The 6,000-nt window shown below is 34.5% G+C and overlaps 1 pseudogene; it reads left to right on the forward strand.

Annotated features, from left to right (window-relative positions):
- The window catches only part of LOC141835065 (protein IQ-DOMAIN 3-like), a 32,216-nt pseudogene extending 26,455 nt beyond the window's left edge, over positions 1-5,761 (forward strand).
- The last annotated feature ends 239 nt before the right edge of the window (positions 5,762-6,000 follow it).

A 6,000-nucleotide genomic window follows, 5' to 3' on the forward strand; every position in this document is an offset into this window, starting at 1 on the left:
CTCTCACTAACAGTGCCGTGTTGGAGTTCAGTATTTCTATGGTCGAATGAGCCGTCATACGACAAACAGCTAACCATTCACTAACTTTTCTTGCCTTCGTCGGGTATTCAAGATAAAAATTCTCCGCTTAGACCACAAAAATGAAAAGTTTAAACTTGTTGAATCTTTTGTTTACGTTAACCTCAACTTTTCTTGGAGTTTATTCTAGTTCCTGTTCTGAGAGTTGGATCATACCAAGAACATTTGAATAATACACACCTTTTTATGGGTAAAACAAGATATTCAATCTCAATGATTTCTTTAAGGCTCCCGTAATAATCATACCCTGAATTATTATTGTTGATAGATTCTTTTATGTAAACACCAGAATTAAAGGTCAGCCTTTGTGAATCCCGTTATGCCATGTGAAATTTAAAATCATTAACGCAGTAACTAGAATATACTTGTATCTTTCGGAGGGGTCCAGAAGCAAGATTGATTATCCTTCCATCTTCCACATTTGATATTCTATGATTAATCACCTATAATAGTAAGTATAATATAAATTAGATTAAAATTTGATACTGATGTATGAAAAATTATTTATTCTTTTAACTTACATAAATTTGAAACCACAATGCAAATTCCGTCTCTAATTTTTCCTCGACTTCACTTGCACTGATTGATGAATTTTAATACTGAAGTTGTTCGTAAAGGCTGTAATGGATGAAAGGTAACTTTAAGACAATTGGGATACTAAACATAACTAAAAAGGGATTAGTAGTTGATTATATCAATTAACTCACCTTATGTACGGTTTGACCTCACAATTCAGGAGTATGTATGTTCTTGCAGCATTATATTTTTGTTGATTTACTATCTTGAAATAGAAGCACTAATTAGCTTACCAGGAAACTTGAAAATAGAAAGCATCGTAGGATCAATTGGCTGAGTATCATCAGAGTTTCTAAGATTCTTGCGATGTCTGATTTTGATATTATCAACAAAATAATAGGAGCAGAAAGAAGTTTTTTCAACCAAATAAGTTTTACATATTGACCCCTTGACTCTTGCTTTGTTACAAATATTATTTTTTAATTTTCTCAAAAACCTTTCAAATTGATACATCCATCTATACTAAATAGGATCAGTTAATTGTGCCTCGTAAGATAGGTGAACGGGTAGATGTTCTATTGAATCAAAAAAATTTAGTGAAAATATACGCTCAAGGTTACATAGTATGACAGGAATATCAGTTTTTAGCTTAAACATATCGACCGTCATACATTTGGCAGATAAATTTTTAAAAAATAGACTCAGTTCTGTAAGTGCTTGTCAAACATTATTAGGTAGCAGGTCATGAGAAGTTATTGGAATAAGTCTTTGCATGAACACATGAAAGTCATGATCTTCAGTCTAAACATTTTTAACCTATTCATATTTACGTATCGAGTCATATTGGAAGTATACCCATTAGGAAATTTTATCTGTTTCAACCAATTATATAAAGCTTGCTTACCTTTTCTATCTAATGTATAACAAGCCTTTGGAAATTGCTTTATTGCTTCATTCTGATGTAATTCAGGTCTGTTAATCAATTCTTTTAATTCCTCTCATGATTTTGCAGTGCCTTTAGTTCTTCCAAGAATATTCATCACTGTATTGAAGATATTATTGAAATTTTTTTTCTTGACACGCATCACATCTAAATTATGTCAAATCAATAAATATTTCCAACATGATAGGTCCTAGAAAATGCTTCTTTTCTTCCAACATGATTTCTGCACTTGACTTCATTGTTAATGGTAGTTTTCTGATTATAATATTCTTTAGAAAATTTTTCTTATTTCTCTTGAAAGGGTGTTCAACTGGTAAAAATTTACGATGATTATCAAACCAAGATACCTCATACTGCATGGTAATAAAAATGCACCAGACTCTGTCATGTAATGTGGAGATGCTAATTTACCAATTGTGCTCTATTCCAACAACATTGAGTATGCTAGAAAATCACTAATTGTCCATAATAAGGCGGCATGCAAGGTAAAATTAATTTACTTGCAACATCATAAGTCTCTGATCCTACATTCTATAATTCAGTCAACTCGACAATCAGAGGTTGCAAAAAAATATGTATCTTCTTTTTCGGATCCGTCGGACCTGAAATAAGCACAATCAGAAGTATAAATTCGTCTTTCATGCACATCAATGGCGGTAAATTATAGGGTGTAATATAACTGGCCAAGATGAATATTGCTGTCCTGACTGACCAAATGGTTGAAATTCATCTGTAGAAAGTCCTAATCTCACATTACGTCGTTCCATCGTAAAGGTAGGAAATATTGTATCAAGATGTTTCCATACAGGAGGGTCACAAGGATGACATATTATACCTCCATCATGCACATGCTCATAATGCCACCTCATGTAGTTAGCTGTCGTGGCAGATGCATACAAGCGTTGAAGTCTAGCAGTTAATGGAAAGTAATACATAACCTTCCATGCAATATTTTTTTTTCTTCTCTGGTATGCGACTACGATGCTTATAACGAGGGTGAGTACAGATTCTGCATTCAATCAGTCATTGTTTTTATTCTAATATATCATGCAGTTGTTTATACAATAATCAATCTTCTCTACTGACAAATCTAAATCCCTCATTAATTTCTGTGCTGTAGAAACTATCAGTCATTTGGTGATCAACAGGGAGTAATTTTGACATCAATTGACAAATGTCATTGTAACATCGTTCTGAGAAATGATGATTTGCCATGATATTCAATAACCTTGCAGTAGCTGATAGTTGAGAATGATCAGATGAAATACCTTTCCACACTTTTTTTTACTAGTCTTTAGCATGTCATATAGTTGCTAAACTACAAATGTTGGTATTTCATCTGCATTGGATGGATCAACTGCATTCATCGCATTATAAACCATTAATTACATCACATTCTCATTAGATATTGATTCCTTTAAAGCAGTTGTGTTAGATAAAGAAGCAGCTGAAGTTTCAATTGGATTATACACATAAGGCGCTCCATGACAGTACCAATTATAATAGTTTAGAACAAAATCATTTCTACATATATGTACTTTTACGGTATCCTCATCACGGAAACTTTATTTTTTACATTTGCAATGATTAAATGGACAACGTAATTCTGCACCATTCATGTATTCTGGATGACTCTTAGTAAAGTTCACAAGCTTTTTAACTTCAGCATAAAATTCAGCTTGGATAAATCCATTTTCCAATCTATTGTACATCCATTCATATACATTGTAACATTCTGCAATAATAAATTTTCATTGAATACAAATAATATGTTAAAGTAAACATGCATTGAATAGAAAATCATATTAATATTAACCTAATTGATGGTTATATATTTGATTAACCATTATATATTTGATCAGTATTTTCAATTCAAATAAGAATCAAAATATACTTGACTATCAAATTTAAAAATATATATATATACTATTGATATTTTATGTTTAACAAAGGAGTAAAAGATCATTCTAAATAGCTATATCATTATTCACTGTTGATATTTGATGTACAAAATTTTTTTATTTTATTCATAAGTTCTGCTTCGATATCGCACTAGCATCCATATATTTTAGATACATTGGTATCACATAAGCATCCAGAAAAGGTAGGTATTTAAGACTTCCATCATCTCTAGTATACTATTGTCATGACAAATTGCTCATCTGACAAAATATGGAAGTGAACCGAAATAAGGTTTTAGTGTTGTAAATTGAAGTTCCAGGTTTAGACACTACAAGATTCAATGTTGTAGATTCAAGATACAATTTCAGTTTCAGTTCTAGTTTTATATTGCAATTATTAACTAGTTTTTTTATGAATATCATCTTAACTTCATGCATTGATAAATCCTTGTGGTAATAAAATATTACACTATCAGTATTTGACGAAGTCTAATCAAATAAACATCTAGCTATAAAAATTATACAGTTCTATTTTTCATGCAATTGGAATCAATATAATTTCGACATACCTAGATATTAGTACTCTGGAGAAGCACAAAGAAAATACCACAGCGCTGAGATCAAATTGCAAATAACCTCAAGTCGTTTCCCTTCAACTATAACTATTGGGATCAAAATCAACACAACAATTACAAGATCATCACGACATATTACAAGATAAACACAAAAAAATCTAGATCACCCTAAATTTGACGCCTACGAATTCGGCCAAGCCAGGCTCGACGTCGACGAGCTTAGTCGGGTTGGGCCCGACGCTGGCGAGCTCGGCCGGGCCGAGCCGACACGGCTGATCTCGCCCAGAACGGGTTGGTGTTGGGAGAAATCGGAGGAGTTGATAAATCGGTGTCGGAGAATCTTACCGGTGTTAGGAGATCGGAGATTGGGAGAAGATTGGAGGAGCGCCGGCGACGGAGAAATTGAAATCGAGAGAGAAAGATCATGAGGGGGGAATAAATTTCGGCCGGAAACTCTAAAAACGCGACTTTAGTGACGGAAATAACATTCCATCGCTATTTTAGCGACGGAAGTAAATTTCTGTCGCTATTTAGTGATGGAAATAAATTCCGTTGCTAATATAACAACGAAATAAACTACTGTTGCTAAAGTGACGATGGAAATCTAATACAACGATGGAGATTTTCATTCCGTCGTTACTTTAGTGATGGGAAGATTTAATTCCGTCGCTAAAATACAATATAGTGATGGAATTAGAATTCCGTCGCTAATATAGCGATGGAATTAAACTTCCGTCGCTAATATAGATTATTCATGTAGTGTTCATTATGGCCTGATTTATCCTTTAATGGTGTTTTATAGATTATTTAGCTCAACAAAGGAAGATTTTAGATTGAACATGCGGTTATATGTTTATCTTTTTATGTTTTTTGTGATATCTATTGATTTGTTCATCTTTTCTTCCAAATTGAACTATTATTGGTTGTAGGCTAAAGATTTATGTTTGCTGTTAGATTGCAGAGGACTGGGATACCAGCCTCCTATCCAAAGAGAAAATTGAAGAAAATCTACTGAATAAACAGGAAGCTGCAGTAAAAAGAGAAAGGACATTAGCTTATGCATATACACATCAGGTAGGGAGCATTTTTTTATCTTTAATTCATATTGCTGCTCCTTTATATTACAGTTCTCAATTTTCTTTAACTTATAGTAGTGTTTTCCATTCTTTTAAACCAGCCATTGTGGTTATTCTGTATTTCTGTACTAATGTTCTCGACTCCAGAAATAATTTTATGCATTTTTCCTTTCTCAGTGGAGGAACTCTTCCAGATCCCTAACTCAAACATTGACTGACCCAAGCAATACGCGTTGGGATTGGAGCTGGTTGGAGCGCTGGATGGCTGCAAGGCCATGGGATAATCAAAGCATAAAGAAAATTAATGATCACACATCCACAAAGAGTGCTGGCCGTAGTTCCGTTGTACCTACAACAAAACAGTTTGATACCAGCTTGGAATGCACACCAGCAGCAGCTCAGAAGTCAATCCGACCTCCGATCCATCCATCATTTGAATCACCATGCTTGAGGGCACAATCTGTCATGACTAGAAAAAGATCAGAGAGCCCAGGAGATGTGTCCGCTGAGAAAAGATCATTCTCCTCAGTAAATAAGAGCCGGTCTCCTCCAATCAACAAGCGCAGTATAACTGCCGCAAAATTTTGTTGCCATTCAGGGCCCCGAAAGGTAGATGTTCTCCCAACAAAGGATGTGACTACCATCAGTGAGGAGCAAGTACCAAACTATTGAGTGAATGTTAGGCACAGTTGAGAGGCATTTGCTGGTTTGTCCTCTACAGCTCGGCTACAGATTTGAAATTTGGGTTTGTGATGCTTGCAGCTTGTTTGTTGTGTTAGTCTATGGTATTTGCTTGCAGACACGCCCAAATGGGGGGAGTGGTTGGTCTTGTCGATGGGCACAACTTTTATTGTGGTTTGGCTTGGGTTGTGCTTGTAATTAGATTGGCTGCAGCACTGATCTGGAGTTGT

This window comes from Curcuma longa, chromosome 9 (assembly GCF_044706935.1).
Source record: "Curcuma longa cultivar G26 ecotype Majalengka, Jawa Barat chromosome 9, ITB_CL_G26_1.1, whole genome shotgun sequence".
NCBI classification, from domain to species: Eukaryota; Viridiplantae; Streptophyta; class Magnoliopsida; order Zingiberales; family Zingiberaceae; genus Curcuma; species Curcuma longa.